General features: G+C 35.6%; 1 long non-coding RNA gene across 1 annotated transcript; it reads right to left on the minus strand.

Annotated features, from left to right (window-relative positions):
- Positions 1 to 4,538: 4,538 nt before the first annotated feature.
- LOC122687037 lies at positions 4,539 to 11,324 on the minus strand. Its single transcript, XR_006338999.1, has 3 exons — positions 11,275 to 11,324; positions 7,882 to 7,915; positions 4,539 to 4,667 (listed from the first exon to the last, which is right to left on the minus strand). It is a non-coding gene; the product is annotated as an uncharacterized LOC122687037 (long non-coding RNA).
- Positions 11,325 to 19,796: the final 8,472 nt, after the last annotated feature.

Raw genomic sequence — 19,796 nt, forward strand, 5'->3', positions numbered from 1 at the left:
GGTTCTTCTCTCTTTGCTTCTTAATGAGTCTTGCTAATGGTTTGTCAATTTTGTTTATTTTTTAAAAAAACCAGCTTTTAGCTTTGTTGATTTTTGCTATGGTCTCTTTAGTTTCTTTTGCATTTATTTCTGCCCTGATTTTTAAGATTTCTTTCCTTCTGCTAACCCTGGGGTTCTTCATTTCTTCCTTCTCTAATTGCTTTAGGTGTAGAGTTAGGTTATTTATTTGGCTTTTTTCTTGTTTCTTGATGTAAGCCTGTAATGCTATGAACTTTCCCCTTAGCACTGCTTTTACAGTGTCCCATAGGTTTTGGGTTGTTGTGTTTTCATTTTCATTCATTTCTATACATATTTTGATTTCTTTTTTGATTTCTTCTATGATTTGTTGGTTATTCAGAAGTGTGTTATTTAGCCTCCATGTGTTTGAATTTTTAACAATTTTTTTCCTTACTCCAGACACAGCAATCTAAACAAGATGAAAAGGCAAAGAAATACCCAACAGGTAAAGGAACAAGAAAAATGCCCACCAAGTCAAACAAAAGAGGAGGAGATAGGGAATCTACCTGAAAAAGAATTTAGAATAATGATAATAAAAATGATCCAAAATCTTGAAAACAAAATGGAGTTACAGATAAATAGCTTGGAAACAAAGATTGAAAAGATACAAGAATTGTTTAATAAAGACCTAGAAGAAATAAAAAAGAGTCAATTAAAAATGAATAATGCAATGAATGAGATCAAAAACACTTTGGAGGGAACCAAGAGTAGAATAACGGAGGCAGAAGATAGGATAAGTGAGATAGAAGATAAAATGGTGGAAATAAATGAAGCAGAGAGGAAAAAAGAAAAAAGGATCAAAAGAAATGAGGACAACCTCAGGGACCTCTGGGACAATGTGAAACGCCCCAACATTCGAATCATAGGAGTTCCAGAAGAAGAAGACAAAAAGAAAGGCCATGAGAAAATACTCGAGGAGATAATAGCTGAAAACTTCCCTAAAATGGGGAAGGAAATAGCCACCCAAGTCCAAGAAACCCAGAGAGTTCCAAACAGGATAAACCCAAGGCGAAACACCCCAAGACACATATTAATCAAACTAACAAAGATCAAACACAAAGAACAAATATTAAAAGCAGCAAGGGAAAAACAACAAATAACACACAAAGGGATTCCCATAAGGATAACAGCTGATCTATCAATAGAAACCCTCCAGGCCAGAAGGGAATGGCAGGACGTCCTGAAAGTAATGAAAGAGAATAACCTACAACCTAGATTACTGTATCCAGCAAGGATCTCATTCAGATATGAAGGAGAACTCAAAAGCTTTACAGATAAGCAAAAGCTGAGAGAATTCAGCACTACCAAACCAGCTCTTCATCAAATGCTAAAGGATCTTCTCTAGACAGGAAATGCAGAAAGGTTGTATAAACGTGAACCCAAAACAACAAAGTAAATGGCAACGGGACCACACCTATCAATAATTACCTTAAATGTAAATGGGTTGAATGCCCCAACCAAAAGACAAAGATTGGCTGAATGGATACAAAAACAAGACCCCTATATATGCTGTCTACAAGAGACCCACCTCAAAACAAGAGACACATACAGACTGAAAGTGAAGGGCTGGAAAAAAATATTTCATGCAAACGGAGACCAAAAGAAAGCAGGAGTCGCAATACTCATATCAGATAAAATAGACTTTCAAATAAAAGCTGTGAAAAGAGACAAAGAAGGACACTACATAATGATCAAAGGATCAATCCAAGAAGAAGATATAACAATTATAAATATATATGCACCCAACATAGGAGCACCGCAATATGTACGGCAAACACTAACGAGTATGAAAGAGGAAATTAATAGTAACACAATAATAGTGGGAGACTTTAATACCCCACTCACAACTATGGATAGATCATCTACACAGAAAATTAACAAGGAAACACAAACTTTAAATGACACAATGGACCAGCTAGACCTAATTGATATCTATAGGACATTTCACCCCAAAACAATCAACTTCACCTTTTTCTCAAGTGCACACGGAACCTTCTCCAGAATAGATCACATCCTGGGCCATAAATCTGGTCTTGGAAAATTCAAAAAAATTGAAATCATTCCAGTCATCTTTTCTGACCACAGTGCAGTAAGGTACAATCTTTTAAAATTAGTGTTTTTTTTTTTTCCCTTTTGCTAAGTACCCAGGAGTGGAATTGCTGGATCATATGGTAGTTCTATTTCTAATTTTTTGAAGAACCTCCATAATATCTTCCATGGTAGCTACACCAACTTACATTCCCACCAACAGTATGTGAGGGTACCCTCTTCTCCATATCCTCATCAACACTTATTATTTCTGACCTTTTTGATGATAGTCATTCTGATAGGTATGAGATGATATTTCACTGGAATTTTTTTATTTTAAAAAATTGTTTATTTACTTTTGCCTGTGCTGCATCTTTCTTGGTTTGTGAGGGCTTTCTCTAGTTGTGGCCAGTGGGATTAACTCTTTGTTGCAGTGTGTGGACTTCTCATTGTGGTGGCTTCCTCTGTTGAAGAGCATGGCTCTAGGCACGTGGGCTTCAGTAATTGCAGCACATAGGCTTGTGGGCTCTAGAGCATGGGCTTGGTCGTCATGGCAAATGAGCTTAGTTGCTCCATGGCATGTGAAATCGTCCCTGACTGGGACTAGAACCCACATCCCCTGCATTGGTAGGCAGATTCTTATCCACTGCACCACCAGGAAAATCTTCACTGTAATTTTGATTTGCATTTCCTTGATGATTGGCAATGTAGTTTTTCATGTGCCTTTGATCATCTGTATGCCTTGTTTGAAAAAAAAAAAAAAGGTCTATTCATGTCCTCTACCCATTTTTCAATGGAATTTTAAAAAAGAAACATGAATTGTTTACTTCTGCAATTGTTCACTTAATATTTCTAAACTGCTTTTGACCATGGGTACCTGAAACCATGGAGAGTAAAGCCATAGATAAGGGGAAATCACTGTATTGTCAACTACAGTCTCCATGCTGCACATTATATCCTCAGAAATTATTTATCTTATAATTGGAAGTTTGTACCTTTTGGCCACCTTCATCCATTTCCCCCACGCTCCGCCTTTGGCAACCACCAATAAGTTCTGTTTCTACAAATTTGTTTTTTTAACTTCTACATATACATGAGATTGGGCTTCCTAGGTGGTCCTAGGGGTAAAGAACCTGCCTGTCAATGTAAGAGATGTAAGGGGTGTGGGTCCAATCTCTGGGTCAGAAAGATACCCTGGAGAAGGAAATGGCAACCCACTCCAGTATTCTTGCCTGGAAAATCCCATGGATAGAGGAGTCTGGCAGGGTAGAGTCCATGGGGTTGCAAAAAGTCAGATATGAATGAAGTGGCTTAACACACACACATACATGAGATCATACAGCATTTATCTTTCTCCATTTGAGTTGTTTTACCTAACAATAATGCACTCAAGGTCCACCTATGTTGTTGCAAACAGCAGAGTTTCCTTAATTCTCTTAATTGAATAATATTCCATTATGCACACACACACACACACACACACACACACACACACACACACACACACACACACCCCACATCTTCTTTAGTCATTCATCCCTTGAGGGACACTTCTGTTGATTCCATATCTTGGCTATTGTGAATAATGCTGCAACAGGCATGGGTTGTTTGTTTTCCTCACGTTGAGCTATATGAGTTCTTTGTATATTTTTGGATACTAAACCCTGATTAGAAACATCATTTGAAAATATCCTCTCCCATTCAGCAGGCAGCCTTTTTATTTTATTGATAGTTTTCTTCCCTGTGCAAACGTTTTCCAGTGAGTTGTAGCCCTATTTATTTTTGTTTTTGTTTCTTTTACCTAAGGAGACATTCCCCTGAAAACATCACTAAGACCAATATCAGAAAATGCATTGCTTATGTTTTCTTCTAGGAGTTTTATGGTTTAAGTCTTACATTTGAGCCTTTAATCCATCTTGCATTTGTGTATAGTATGGGAAAATAGTCCAGTTTGATTTTTCATATGTAACTCATTGGTTTTCCTAACACCATTTATTGAAGAGGTTTGTCTTTTCCCCCATTGTATATTCTTGCCTCCTTTGTCATAGACTAATTGACCATACAAGTGTGGGTTCATTTCTGGGCTCCCCAGTTTTAACAACAGTTAGGGTAAAGCTTATTACTCATATTACCTACTTCCCCCCAAGACACTTAAGAAATATTCTCAAGAGTTCCCTTGATAACTAAGTCTTTATTAAAAGTTAGTTTAAAGATTATTAACGGAAAGAAGTAGGCATTAGAATTGCTTAAAAGCGAAATACATAGATGCCTCAGAGTTAAAGGGAAAGCGTTTCTTAGCCTGTGCCATGAGTAAAACATAAACAGCTAAGTCAAGCTGTAACAACCAATTAAAACAAAATATTTTAGTGTCATGGTTACATATTAGGGCACTGTAATTATTTCTCTTAAAATATGATGTCTTCATTTCTGTCAAAACTTTGCTTTCTTCAGGAGCATTTTATTGACGGCTTTGATTGCAAAGATCTGTTAAGAATGCTATTTATCAGGGGCCCACAGTCACATCCACGACACCGAGGGAACACACAGGAACTAGTTACTCTATCCCCAAATTACAGCTGACACTGGAAATAAAATAAACCAGATAAATGCTTATTTTATGTGAGATTACACATGCTTAAGTTCATTGCAAATTTTACTGAATAACTAAAAAACAATAACAGCCAAGAACAGGTAGGTATTTAGAATTGATATATGTTGCAAAGAGGCCTTGAAGAACGTCCAATTTCCTGAGAAATCTTCTAATTTAGAAAATTTCATGGTGCATGTAGTTACAAAGTTCAGAAATATGGTAAACCGATGTTTAGTCACATGAACTGTGACTGTGAGTGCCCCAGAATGGAGTCACACTTCTGGAACCTTCTCTCTGCCTGCACTGCTGAGTGTTTTTCTGGGGAATAAAAGGAAAAGGTCCTGGTATTTTCTTTTTAATTGCTCTACTTCCACAGTTCTAGGAATTTGGGAATCAATTTGGGACTAAGAATCATGCCAGGAAGATAAATTACATTCATATGTCAGATATTGCCTCACAATGCTATCTGGCTCAGCAGGCTATAGTGAGCCCCCACTCACCAGGCCAAGCTTCAGCCAAAAAAATAAATAAATATATAAATAAAAGAACCCCTACTGTTTCTCCATCAAGGGCAACTCTCTCACAGGGCAAACAAAAGCAACAGAGGGAGGCCAACCAGATCCATGCAGTTCCACGGGTTGCTATGCAACCTTCTGTGCAGGTTGGGCAGCAACAGATGGACATTTTGAATAGAATTAATGCCCCTCTGACCCATGGTTTAAATGGTGCCCACACCTACTGCCTGATGAATTCTATTAACTATAGGCATACTTACACATATAACATATAGCATCCTAAGTGACATGGTTATTACCCTCCTTACTAACATAAAGACATAAATCTATTGGCAAAATTTGAGACTGATAATATTCAATGAACTATTTCTCTTTTTTCTCCATTTCTTGATAAATGAATCACTGATGTCTCATAACCCTGGGCTACATATTTCCTTACAGCGTTGCACTGATTTCATATGCAAACCTGGCAAGGCCTGCTCTGAGTCTCTGCTTCATTTCTGCACAGAGCCCTGTTTCTTCCTCAGCCATTGTCACCTGTGGGCTTTGGGCATTGTGCAAGAGACCTCTTTTTATTGTAACTTTAAGAAAGAACATAACACGGAATAAATATTTTATATACCTTTGTGAGGACAATGTTGTAACCATGTTCCTGATTGAACAATCAATCTAAAGTCTATACTCAAAGCTGAAAAAGTTCTTTGTCCACCTGCCCTGTGCTCAGGCTAAATTTAAGCCACTTTTCATCATGTGTGAGTAGATTTTAAAGGAATCAGCATGTCATCAAGGATTATCAGGCTAAGATCCCCTCTTTATGTCTCTTAAATTTTATTCACTATGTGCTTACATTGTAGGAATCTAAAAGGGACATCAGTTTCAAATTAATCTGGCAGTACAGCATATCATATTGACAGTAAACAGTTATAAAATCTTAATGAAGCATATCTATGATTGTTGTTGTTGTGTTGTGTTCAGTCATGTCCAACTCTTTCGTGACCCCCATGGGCTGTAGCCTGCCAGGTTTCTCTGTCCATGAGAGTCTCCAGGCAACAGTACTGGATTGGTTTGCCATGCCCTTCTCCAGGATATCTTCCCAACCCAGGGATCGAACCCTTGTCTCCAGCATTGACAGATGGATTCTTTACCACTGATCCAGCTGATAAGATATCTTAATAAAGTGGTATCAAAAAAGACCATTAGCTAGAGAAAGGAGACTTAGAGAGGGTTCTGCACCTAACTCTGTACCTAAGAAGCCCTATAAACTGGAAAAAAACCCCACAAAAGTTTATCTACCTATCTTGTTGCTAATATCCTCACCTGTAACCAGAAGAGGTCTGGGCTAAAGAGTTCCTTTAAAATTTTCTTTACTGCTTCCATTTTCTGAACAACAACAACAAAAAAGATGCAGCTAAAAGTCAGATGAGTGGCCATTCCATTTCTAGCTGAGCATGGAGACAATCATTTGCAAAGCCTAATATCCACATGCAATTATAAATTTTTTTTTTTTTTAATTAAGAGGAAGAAACTGAAAAGCCATTAGACTTCAGATCTCAAATATTCTGGGGGTGTCTGTTCCTCACAGGTGTTCATCTACAGGGAAAAAGAGGTACCTGCCTATGGATTACGTGACTTTTGCTAAGGTTTATATTTTGCACCGTACTCTCCTGCCAGAACCATCCTCTGCGGAGGGGAGCCTTAATAGCACGCTGCCTCCAGTTCCTGAAGTGGTACTGCTTCTCTGTCAGGCCTCCCGCTGCCGCCCAGTGTGTCTTTGTTTTGGAAATATGAGCGTGGTTTTCCACTACTGCTGCTCAGGCTGTAGTCCCCTTGCTGAGAGTCATCACTTATCTACGCCTATACACACATGCTTACACAGGTCCCATAGAGAAATATTTGCTCGGTTTTCTTTACTCCCTCTTCCACCGCCCTTGAAGACCCTGGGCATGAGAAACGTGCCATCTTGAATTATGTTGTCACTTCTGTAAGATTTAGTGTTAAGGACTTTGGGACTCTTCCCACTTCAACGCCACCTTAAATGATCACTGGATGGCAATGCAGTTCAGTAACAAACTGGTCCCCATCTCAGGGGTTCCACATCCTTTCTGATGAAACAAGGGATTTGATTTAATCCTACAATTACTCTGGTATTTATCATACTGCATTTCATTGAGCTTCCAAATTGTATATCTTTTAAAAAACTACAGCTCCTTATGTAACGTTTCATTACATAAGTAGTGTTTCTACTTTTCTTATATTCTTATTATAAATGTTTCACATTCTATATTAAATTTTAAAATATAAAATATAAAAAGTTATATTTTACATCTATATATTTCCAAAAATTTATATTTTACATCTACATATTTCCAAAAATAGTCTTACTTTATTTCAGAGAGACTAGTACACATTCAATAGTTGTAGATATGGAAAACCAGGATCATTAGGAACAAATGAGTACAAACAGATTAAGTATATTTGAAAGCTGTGCTCCATATGTTTTCATTTAAAATCACAGTGAGAAGGACCCCCCAACTCAGTCTTCTGCTTTGTAGAAGTTGAAATTCCGGGAATGATGCCCAGAAATAAATAGCAAATAGGGGAAATGAAAAAGCAATTTTAAGCATTGTTCATGTAACAATGCTGAGAATATGTCTTTAATGACCATAGACTCCAAATCTTGAAATGACTTACCTTTTTGGAGGCGAAATTTCCTAATTTAAATTTTCTATTAATAAAAAAAAATGGAATAATTACTCCTTTATAACCTCTTAGAGATATAAGGGACTTAAGATTCTTCTAGGTCAATTATTTCCTTCTTACAAATGAGAAAACTGAATTTGGAGCACGTAGACTTAGATTTAGAGCAAGTCTGTAGTTGGTATTTTTAACTTAGGCTTTGTACTCAAATATTGTCCTAAAGTCTCTCCAAAGAAGCTCATTTCTTTTTTTTTTTTTCATTCTGGGAAAATTTCATTTTAGAAACATACATAACAACTAACTTTGTTCTAAAAACAAGTCTTAAGCTTAAATCTCTATTATGTTAAATTTTTGTAAATTTCCCTTAGCTATTGTTTTAAAATATATAAACTGGTGAATAAAATATCAGTTCAGGAAAATAATTCATAAGAAAATCATCAGTGACGAATTAAATTTCCCTTTAGACTAACATTTCAATCGTATTGAATCTTAAACATTTAAAAGCTAATTTGAAATGTTTATCAACTCCTCTGAACTGTTAAAATTTCCTATCTCCTATAATTTGAATATTCATTTGATTTTTAGAGAGTTCTACTTGCTACAGCCTCTGGGTAAACAGTGAATTTTCAACTTGGTTCTTATGTCAAGAGATTTGCCATCAAATGAGAGATGAATCAACATACATAAATCTTCATGGCTGATAATGGAATCTTGTTGGTAATTTGGTGGAATCATGACTTGTTTGTGAGACCAGCCATTCTGATGCAATAAGAAAAAGATATTAAGTTTAAATGCCAACAGTAGTACTCTCTAGACTTGCTTTAGGACATCCGTGGTCTCTAGGACACATTTTAAATACTCAGATACTCTCTCAATATTGACCATACCACTGTTGGTCAACCCAGTTGTTGTTACATGATGTAATTTAGTTTCTCATCCTTAAGAACTTTCTTTACCTTATACTTTATCTGCAAGAAGTGTTTCAACATGTATGTTGATTGAAACAGGGGAGTATTCTATATGATGGAGATTATTATTCTTTAAACAAATACAAGATGAGGAAATATGGCTTCCAAATAAACCTAGTTTCCCAATAAAATTTATATGAGAATGGTTATTCAAAATAATGTAAAGTAAATTAAAATATCAGGACCTTAAAGTACTTTAACTTAATTCTTTTTCCTAAAGACTTTTGGTTGCTGTTGTTATGCAAATTTTTTTTCTTTGGAGTATAGTTGATTAACTGAAGAGGAAAATGGCAACCCACTCCAGTATTCTTGCCTGGGAAATCCCATGGACAGAGGAGCCAGGCAGGCTATAGTTCACGGGATCCCAAAATACATGACTTGGCAACTAAACAAACATAGTTGATTTACAATATTGTATTAACACAGTGATTTCAATTGTAAACACATAAATGTGTGTGTATACACCCACACACACACACATATACATAAGTATATTCTTTTTTTTAGATTCTTTTCCCTTATGGGCTATTACAAAGTGAAAGTGTTAGTTACTCAGTTGTGTCTGACTCTTTGAGACCCCATGGACTGTAGCCCGCCAGGTTCCTCTCTACATGGGATTTTCCAGGCCAGAATACTGGAGTGCATTGCCATTTCCTTCTCCAGGGGATCTTCCCCTCCCAGGGATCAAACCCAGGTCTCCCAAATCACAGGCAGACTCTTTACCATCTGACCACCTGGGAAACCTCTGAATGGGCTGCCATGCCGTCCTCCATGGGAACCACAGGTTATTACAAGGTACTGAGTATTGGTCCCTGTGCTATACAGTAGGTCCTTGTTGCTTATCTATTTTATATATAGTAGTATGTATCTGTTAACCCCAATCTTTCACCTAAGAACTTTTAAATACTAGGTATCCATTGTAGTTGTTTCATCTCCAATCTTGTCTGGGGAGGCAAATTAGACTTAGTGGAAATTTTAGATTTTTCTGTAACCTGTTGGTTCCGTCTGGCTTAAACTCAGGTCCATCTTACTGTTGGAACATATCTGAGCTAGTGAAGAGGGGTGGCTTCTGCTTCCTCAGTGGTCATCGCTGTGTCTGTGTCACAGAATAGTTTATGAATTTTGTTGACAACCAAGCTTCCAATTGTATTCAAATCCTTCCTGTTCCTTAATCAGCAGAGAAAGACAATTAAACTCAGAAAAGATCTGGAAACTGTCTATTGATTTAAAAGAAGGAAGGAGCTATAATAGAAAAGTTATACTTTGTATTTTAAATGTTTTATATGCCTGTGCCTGTAATTTAAGAAATTCAGTTTACCTAATTTAAGCAAATGTTAGTAATCTTCTCACTTAGCATGTGTCAGTTGAACCCACTGACCAGCTACAGTTATTCATTTCCATCTTCTATTTCAGAAGACTCTTTCTTACTAGTTCCTAAAAAACATTTGCCCTCCTTAAAACTTATGTTTCAGGGTATTTTCTATCCAGCTCTTGCAGAACACTAGTTTTAGGACTTGTTCTTCAGTGTAAAAGGGGGATTTCCAGAGTCAGGTAAGTTTGGGAAACACTGTATACTATGCTTTAACTCTTGAAGATGTGCTATTAGAATATTAAAGACTTTGAGGAGTCCTACTGTGACAGTATCAATTTAAACATAATTTAATCCTCAATCCTTTTTATGCAATTTTGTTGTTCAGTTACTAAATAGTGCCTGACATTCTTTGAGACCCCATGAACTGTATCAAACCAGGCTTCCCTGGTTTCACTCTTTCCCAGAATTTGCTCAAACTTATGTCCATTGAATCACTGATGCTCTCCAGCTATCTCATCCTCTGCCTTCTTCTACCCTCAATCTTTCCCAGAATCAGGGTCTTTTCCAAAGAGTTGGCTCTTCACATCAGGTGGCCAAAGCATTGGACCGTCAGTTCAGCATCAGTCCTTCCAGTGAATATTCAGGGTTGATTTCTTTAGGAGTGACTGGTAACACTTGCCAAATACTGGTACCTAGCACTCCCAACACAGTTTGGGAAGGTGGCATGATACTGTGTAGTGTTTGAGCTTTGGAGGCATATAGACCTTAATATAACCCAATGATTCTCAAAGTGTGGGGCCTGAGCCAATAGTATCTGAGAACTTACTAGAAAGTGCAAATTTTCAAGCCCCACCCCATATACACTGAATCAGAAACTGTAGGTGTAGCCCTGTCTATCTGTGTTTAAGTAATCCTCTGATGATTGCTCGTTAGCACTGCTGGTCTAACTCCAAGTACTTTATTCATCAGATTTTTCAGATCAGGCAAAATGAGTAGGAGAAAAGTAACATCAAAGAAGATACCAGGATGGGCTTAATACCGCCAGTGCCTCTGTCAACCCCTGACTTTGCCATTTATATACTGTAAAATATGGATAATGCTACCTACCTTGAATGACTTGTGAGCATGCAAACAGTTGGCATATATTAGGTGTTCAGTACGTGGTCTGACTTCTCACTGCAGTGACAAAAGACAGATGCAGATGAGATGTAAGAGGACTGAAAGTTAAGATATCATCAACTCTTATGACTAACTCAAATTGTCTATGTCATAAAGTCAAACACAGGCTAGTACTTCCTAGTTTTTTGTTTCAATTAGTAAAACTCTGCCAGTGTTTCATGACCTTGGTAGTGCCATAATAGTCTGGTTAATTGAAAAGGTTTTTTCTTCTTGCTACACATTATTTTTTTTCACATAATTTAGAGTTAGTTTCTTAGTAGAAACACTCTAATTGTCATTTTACAATTCAGGCAACATGAGTTTTGACTCAGGTAATTTTGTTTATGATGTCAAATAAGCCACACTGATAGAATTCTATTTTAGTCAAATTATTCTATTCTCATTAAATTGTACAAATATATTTTCCCTAAGTGATATAATCAAGTGAACTTTTCTTATATGCATTGATTTGATCAGCACATTGACATCTTTTGCCTGCAAAGTGTCCTTTGGGAATATTTGATGACTATTTATTGGAACGTCTTCAATAGGTGGTGAAAAGAACAGATTCAGCAAATTTTTTTCCTCTACTTTAGGTTAACAAAGACAAAGAACATGTCATTATTTGGGGTTTAATTATTTTTATCCATAGCAAAACAGATGGTAGTAGTTTAGATTGTCTTAGTAACTTTGTTAGATAAGTAAATGTATAATAGTTATAAAACATACATTAATCTTATTTTCATTTGTGACAGTCTCTCAGCGGCAGAGGACAGGGTTATTCCAACTCTGAGAACACGCAATGAGCTTGGTGCTGTTCATGATGGATGACGTTGTGTTCAGTTTCTCAGTCCACCTCTTTGCGACCCCATGGACCGTAGCCTGCCAGGCTCCACTGTCCATGGAATTTTCCAGGCAAGAATACTGGAGTGGGTTGCCATTTCCTACTCCAAATGATGAGATTATCCTTTTCTAACATCACCTAGGGCCTCACATCTGGAAATAAGTAAGTTACTCATAGCAAACCCTCATCTCCTCTGTCAAACTTATTTTTTCTATTAGGGCACTGTTTCCCCTCACCGTTCATCCCATGTCTCAAAGCTTCCTTTGTGGAGAATGTTGTTTTCACAGAGGAAAGGAGACACCCAAGTAGCGGAGGTTTGTTGTATTACTCCTCCTTGTGGTATTTTAATTTAAAAATAGGTCTGTGAGAAAGGAATAATGGCCAAATAAAGTAATACACTAGCAAGAGGAGAAATAAAGGATGTTGGGGGCCAGCTTTGTATCTCCAATCACTTCAATAGACATGCAGCTAACCTGAAAGGGTGGTGATGCATACTCTCTTACTCTCCTCACTTTGTAGTTCATCCACTGGCATATCTAGGAGTGTTCCTATAATATATTCTTAAGCACACTTTTGTTTTTGCTTGGTCTGTTTATTACACATAAACCCCTCATATTTATGTACCTTCCTAAGGGATCAACTATAGAATGCTGTGTAGAGTGGACCCATGCTCAATGCCTGTTCAATAAATGTATGGAACATCAAATTGAATAAGCATTGACTGCCCTCAAGTGCCCTTGCTCCCCAGGCTGCAGATCTGACCAATTAGCTACAGCTTTTCAATGAAATTGTGTCATAGATGCAACTAATATCGGCGGTATTCAGTTGATGACATTTACTCATTTACACATTCATTCATTTAATTAATATTTACTTTGTTCTTACCACATGTAAGGTGCTGAAAATAAAGGGACAAATTAGATTGAATCCCTGGTCATAAGGAATATACAGTAGTAGAGACACCATATAGAATGATGCCTGATACGTTTGGCCGAGTGTTAATTTCCAAGTCGTTAGAGAATATTTGATACTTGAATATATAGAGCCAATATGTTGAGCTTTACTTCTAATAAGGAAATAAATGGCATTGTAAGTGCTGAATAGGTGCTACACAACTACTTTGATTCCTAAAATTCATCTAAATTAAAACATTTTAATTAATTCATTCATTGAGCAAGAAAATGATGCTCAATGATCCAAATGCTGGATCCAAAATGATCCAACAACTTACATTCTGGACAATATTCTAAATATTGATTATACATACATAGAAAGGAAAAAAAGAATGATAGAAATAAAGAAAAATGAAAAGTACTTGAAATGCTTAAGCTTAGGAAATACAGAATTAACCCACATGCAATTGGGTTAATTGCATGAATTAATTAATTGAATATCACAATTCAATTAATTAAGTGAATATCACAAAAATGGCTTTCTGTGAGATGGATATAATGTTTTACTTCTCTTAAGATAAATAAGACAGGAAAATATTATAATTAAAATGTAAGGCTTTTTTTTTCATCCCACATACATATATAGGGCATTCTATACTATTTGTGAACACAACATAGGATAATATAAAAACTATTTCAGAATACATCTATGATCTCACCAAGGATAGACCAAAATTCTCATTAAAAATCCATTGTCTATGTCTATTCAAACAGAAATCTCAACTTTTCTTTGACTGAAACAAACAATAATTTTAGTGAATTCAGTGAAATTACCAACTAAGTTGCCTGGTTGGATTTATTCATTTATTTGAATGATTAACTAAGTGTAAGCATTTCCACTATTTATAGTTATTTAGAGACTAAAACTGCACATGTTCTCATGTTTCATTTATTAACAGAATGAAATTAAAATGACATTAGTATAAGATATGCAAAATAAATATTATTTTAAACCTTATTTTTTATTTTTCATGTTTTTTTTTCCCCTCATCGAAGAGGGCATAGAAATTGTCAGTGTGCAATATCTAATTTTTGACTTTTGGAATTCTGAGGATTGTTCGCTATGTTACCATTTCATTTATATTATAATTTTCTTTTCGTTGTGTTTATAAAATAAAGTGAATTACTTGTCTTATTAGTATGTCTAACACTGTCTACATAATATCCTGATTTGCATCTCATCTATGTTGAACCATTGTATATAATAACCACCAAGATAGACTTTTTTTTCTTAGTAGGGTTGAACCCCCCCCTAATTTGTCAAATCTGTTATTTGAACAATTTGAATTACCAGCTTTTATCTCCATTTCTTGACTGCTGTTTAAGAGGATTAGAGGCCTTGCTCAGCCTCACCAGGGTGGCTAACGTAAGAGGCACCATTGCAGCCTAGCTCCAAAAATCAATGAACTGAGTCTGATTGACTGAGTCTCAATTACTCTGTGAAAAAAAACATAATGCTGATCTTCTCTACTTACACAAACCAAGTCAGACAGAAACCAGCAGCAACCTCTTCCTTTTAAGTTCAAATATTAGGGAGGGAGTAGAAAGAGAAAGAGAGAAAACAAGAAAATATAAAGAAATGAGAATGAGAAGAGATGAATTTTGTTTTCAAACATGATTTTAGCATTTTGCTAAGAATTCAATTTTACTGATAAGATAGCTTTTTAATTTTGAAAAGCGCTCAAAATTCCCAATAATTATCATCTCCTTTTTCTCTTCTAGCTTCAGTAAGCAAATTGACAAACAGACCACCAAAGTAAATTTTTCACTTGAAATATTTTTTTTCATTATAAGGAAGTTATAAAAGAAAATTGAGTATATGATCTTTCTCATTTTTCCTCCTATAAAAACTTCTGGGAAGCAAACACACTTATTCTGATGCAACAAGATATTTTTCCTCTGTTTACATTGTAATGGCACAAAAATATTAATGATCCTTCTTGTCATATTGGTTAGAATTAAGGGACAAAAATGATTTAATTTCATTTTGAAGGTGTTTTTACAGAAAAGAGGCAGTCATCTATTTCATTTTAAGGGATTTTTCTCCCTAAGAAAGCTTATTATTTAAAGAAACAGGTCTTAGAGACTAGATCAGATGTTAAAATAATTCTATCAGAAGTTATACAAGTTAAGGTGCTACAATCACTCAAGAAACCAAGGAGCCTGTTGACAAAAGTAATTCCTTTAACTCTCAACAGTTGGGCGACATTTTCTGGGAAGAAGAGAGTCACCAGAGAACAAAAGCACTTTATATCATAGAATCAGAGTCTTTTAGAAATTTTCAACCATGTTTTGCAACCATCTAATTATAAGGATCAGAAACACACAAAGTTAAGGGACTTGACCCAGGTCATAAAGCAACTGAAATTCTAAAAATTAAGGATGAAAATCTTGGCATGGAGGATTTTTAAAGGCTTTGAAAAAGTATAAAATTTAAACCTGAGACATTTTCATCTGATTTGGAATGTCTTTTGGATCATCAGGTCAACAATCTTAATTTGGCGGTTGTAATTCATTTTAATCCATGACTTAAAATATAAGCACATTTTTGTGAAACATCCTAGATAGAGTTTTAAGCATAAGGCAGTTGAGACAGAAAAATGGATTGACTAAAATATCACTAGGGCATAATTTTTAGTGATGGTAGTTTGTTTTATCTGTCTGGAACCTTCCTTTTAATGAATGGGATCTTTTCAGGTCCTGTGTGAGTAGATGCCCCTCAAGCTGTTCTCTCACCAAAAAACAAGGATGAATGAAACTGAAGAGGATGGTCGTCAGAATAAAACAGGAAATAACATTATCCTGAATTACAATCTGTAAAAGTGAAATTCTCTAAAACTTTAATTATTTGCCTTTTCTCACTGTGAAGGCACTTTGCAGCAGAATAACTCAGTAACAAGTGAAATTTGGAATAAGTCAACATTCTCATTAAACCAAAGTCATCTGATATTACTGAGAACCATATAACAGTTATTGAAACCTGAAGCTTCAGAGAAGGAAATCTTTATTGTAATAAAGGAATCAGCAACATTGTTTATAAGCCTCATTTCCGTGGCGAAAGATTAGTTCATTCAATAAGAATCTTGTAACATGGTGCCAGCACGGGTGCAATAAACTTTATGGAATGGCTCATAAGATTAGACTAATTAAAGATAATCTAATTTGGACAATTTTATCTTCTGGAAAAGAAATGTGATGTCATCCTCTGGGAAGAGACAATGTTTAGTCTCTGGGGATGTGCTAAAAACACACACACACACACACACACACACAAAAACCCTCACAAGATATGTGCAATAATAAGAATTAGGGTTGATCCAAAGACAGTCTTAGATCTACCCATTGCCTCTCAAAAGATCCACCACATAGACTGTTAAGCCCCATAATTATCTCCCCTATTTGTGACAAGCCTGAGCTAATCAGTCTCTGAGGGAGTTTTCCAGCAGATTCTGAGGAGATTCTGTGTGCTTCACAGTGCTCATCAAGCTATTTTGTACTCAGAACCGCAAAGAGCTGACCAAAGTTCATTATCCTCATCTAGACCAGAATTAATTCCAATTAAGAAAAATAGACATTTAAAAAATGTCGGGTACTTATGATTTAGAACAAAGAGTCTTCGCTATTTTTGTAACAGCAGCATAGGTTCTAGCTGCCTATAATCCCATATTAAAAGATTAGAAAAAACATCTGAAGAAATCAGAGAGTGTCTAATTGAGGTTCTTGCCTTTAATCCTGCAAGCCGACTCCCTCTTGGATATCAAGATCTGTCAGTGGCGAGCCAGGGGAATTCTGTAAGGAAAAAGCAACCACAAGGAATATAATGTATTCTTTCCTACTTAAGAAATAAAAAGGGGGAAAACACAGTTGGTGATATCAAAACATAAGTCAATACAAAATTAGGGGAAACCCCCCAAATGGATTTGTAAATAGAAGCTAGTAAAAAGTGAAGAAGGAAGCTTGACATTGCTCTTTTATAATGTTTAAAACCATTGTGCAGTAGAGGAGAGACAAATAAATGAAAAGAATTCTCAGGAAAGAGTAAATAATGCAGAATAACAACAAAAATTGAATCCAGACCCTCACTAGTAAGCAATTCATAAACTTTTTATTTAATGAATATATTTTACTTGGGTATAGATTCTTAGACTCTTCATTACTAATTGTCTGTATGTAATGCTATTCATTCATCCTGCCAGAGAATTATATGTTAATGAGAACTTTCTTATCAACTCCAAGGAATGCTACTGTGAGACAAAGTTTTCCTGTATAGCTATTATGGAATTGTGCACAATACCTTTTAGAAGCTTCACTTATCGACAATTAATATTTTATGCTTATTTACTAAAGGAAAGACAAGTTACAATTCATGAGCAGTAAGTTAAATGAGCATAAGAAGGAATGAAGGTGTTTGTTTTAAGAAATACAGACTCTTACAACATAATAAAGGAGAAAACAGTAATCAAGAAGAAAAAGGGAAAGAAAATAGTGTACTAAAATGAAAATATACTTTAAAATAATATCATGTTTTAATCACAAAGTAAGATCTTTGCTTCCCTCACTAATTGCTTAAAAACTGATATAAAATGTAAATTATGCAAAGACTATACCTAATAAAATATATATATTTATAAGTATATGTCCCTGGCAAACATATTTCTCTTCAACCTATTATGCATTAATACTTTAAAAGGGTTAATTTGCTGCATATTAAGAAAGTTTCTTTGCATCATAAACAAACTCACATATAATATTTTAATAGGTGATTTAATATTTTATTAACAATCTTTTAGTAAAAGATTCCTCTTTTGTAACAAACTGGATTTTTGAGGGGCAACAAACATCATTAGGAGTCATTCTATAATATACGGATTTGGAACAGACCATAAACATGAGAAAATCAAATGACGTACTTTTTTCTTTTCAACTGTAAATGGAAAACAGTTTATAGAATAATATATTTTCATCTGTACATATTATTTCACAGGAGATCCCATACTTCATCAGAAAATACCACACTGAATATTCATACATTAGTGACATTTGAGCAATGTTTACACAGGTTTGTGTGAATGATCAAAATAACAGATTTAAAAACATGGAATCTTTTTAAGAGATTTTCATAAATATTATAGCCAGTTACCATCTTGGCTATGATACCTGATTTTTGAAATCCAAATTTTGATCTAATATTTAAAGATATGATTTATTCTATTAAGTATCAGAGATTATGAAATTAACACAAATTAATGACAACATATATACTATTAGACTCATATAGAGTCAATGTGAAAGAAAAGATGAAATTCACAGATAGTGACTGAATTCATTACGAATAGTTATTAAAATGGGCAGAGGGCAAAAATAAGAGGGGAGAGGTATCAAGCTGAAATCTAAATTCTCTAAATTCCCCATTAAATTTGAAGTTGTCATTTTATGACTTTATGGAATTGGCCACTGCTTGAGGGAGCCAGTATATCTGAAACCAACTTAATCATGAAATGTCAGATGGGAGATGAAACTCACCCGGTTACTTGATTTATACTTAAAATAACATGCTCTTTCAGGAATGTAATTCTAGCCTGTCTTCTTAGTTCGATCTAAGAAAGGAACAAGTTATTTCATTTACATTTTTACAAAATACCAAATAATTCCTTATGCTTTTGTGTTGAAAAGTGGGAGCTAAATTTTTAACCTTATCATTGTAATTTAATCATTAAACCAATGATGGCTTCCCAGGTGATGCAGTGGTAAAGAATCCGCCTGCAAATCCAGGAGATGCAGGAGGGAGACCTGGGTTCAATCCCTGGGTGGAGAAGATCTCCTAGAGTAGAAAATAGCAACCCGCTCCAGTATTCTTGCCTAGAGAATTCCATACAGAGGAGCCTTGCAGGCTACAGTTCATGGTGTCACAAACAGTCAGACAGGACGGAGCACACTACACACACATTATAATTTGAGTTCAGTACTATGAATCATAAAGAAAAATATGCACAATCATAACCACTTGAAATTCATAAGCAATATTTTTTAAAAAGAGAGAGATAAAGCACATGCTGACTTAGGACATCTTAGGCATCACCCAGAGCTGATGGTGTCAGAAATGATGAAGTCTTGCATGGGCTCTGTCCCATTGTAACTAAGCAGGACAGACTGCCCCACTCCATGTCCTCCACCTGCCTCTTGTTTTTAGAAGAACTTTAACCTCCTAGGCCTTCACCAAGTTCCAAAGAACACATTTAATCAAAAAGTGAGAAAATGCAGAAATAGAGAAAAACAGTCAAGCAAGACAAAATAATAATAAATTAGCTATTAAACAAAGTCAAGGACCTTTAGTTCCTCCTCAAGGGCTACAGATAATATTCTAAGCAATATCCTTTGAGCTATTTTACAGATACTGAGACCCCCACCAAACAGAAGAATTTAACTGTAAGTAGAAGAATTTAGTTGTATGCTTGGAAGGAAGGCTAGGACAAATCTAGACAGCATATTAAAAAGCAGAGACATTACTTTACTGACAAAGGTCTACAGAGTCAAAGCTATGGTCTTTCCAGCAGTCATGTATGGATGTGAGAGTTGGACCATAAAGAAGGCTGAGCGTCAAAGAATTGGTGCTTTCGAATTGAGTTGCTGGAGAAGACTCTTGAGAGTCTTTTAGACAGCAAGGAGATCAAACA

This window comes from Cervus elaphus, chromosome 30 (assembly GCF_910594005.1).
Source record: "Cervus elaphus chromosome 30, mCerEla1.1, whole genome shotgun sequence".
Classification (NCBI taxonomy): Eukaryota; Metazoa; Chordata; class Mammalia; order Artiodactyla; family Cervidae; genus Cervus; species Cervus elaphus.